At 58.5% G+C, this 200-nt stretch overlaps 1 protein-coding gene across 1 annotated transcript in view; it reads right to left on the bottom strand.

Moving 5' to 3' along the window:
* Positions 1-200, bottom strand: part of LOC103775208 (neuferricin) — a gene marked incomplete at its 5' end in the record, with an annotated part of 1,700 nt that overhangs the window by 144 nt on the left and 1,356 nt on the right. The gene's annotated exons all lie outside the window — the stretch shown is intronic.

Genomic DNA, 200 nt, shown 5'->3' with positions numbered 1-200 from the left:
GCCCCGCCAGCCGGGCCGGAACAGCTGCCGTGGGACTCCACTGGGAAGGGAAAAGCCAAACAGACACCACTCAAACCCCTGGAAACACCTCCAGCAAACAGAATCACTGCAGGAGAGACAGTCTGGCTGAGTTAGACACTCACTGAGGTTTTGCTCCCAGCAGCAGACACCCCACAGCTTTCTGAGACCGGTTTCAGGGC

The sequence above is a fragment of the Merops nubicus genome, unplaced genomic scaffold, assembly GCF_000691845.1.
Source record: "Merops nubicus isolate BGI_N331 unplaced genomic scaffold, ASM69184v1 scaffold17206, whole genome shotgun sequence".
NCBI lineage: Eukaryota > Metazoa > Chordata > Aves > Coraciiformes > Meropidae > Merops > Merops nubicus.
Note: the sequence above shows the minus strand (reverse complement) of the source record. Positions and strands in the feature narration are given on the sequence as shown.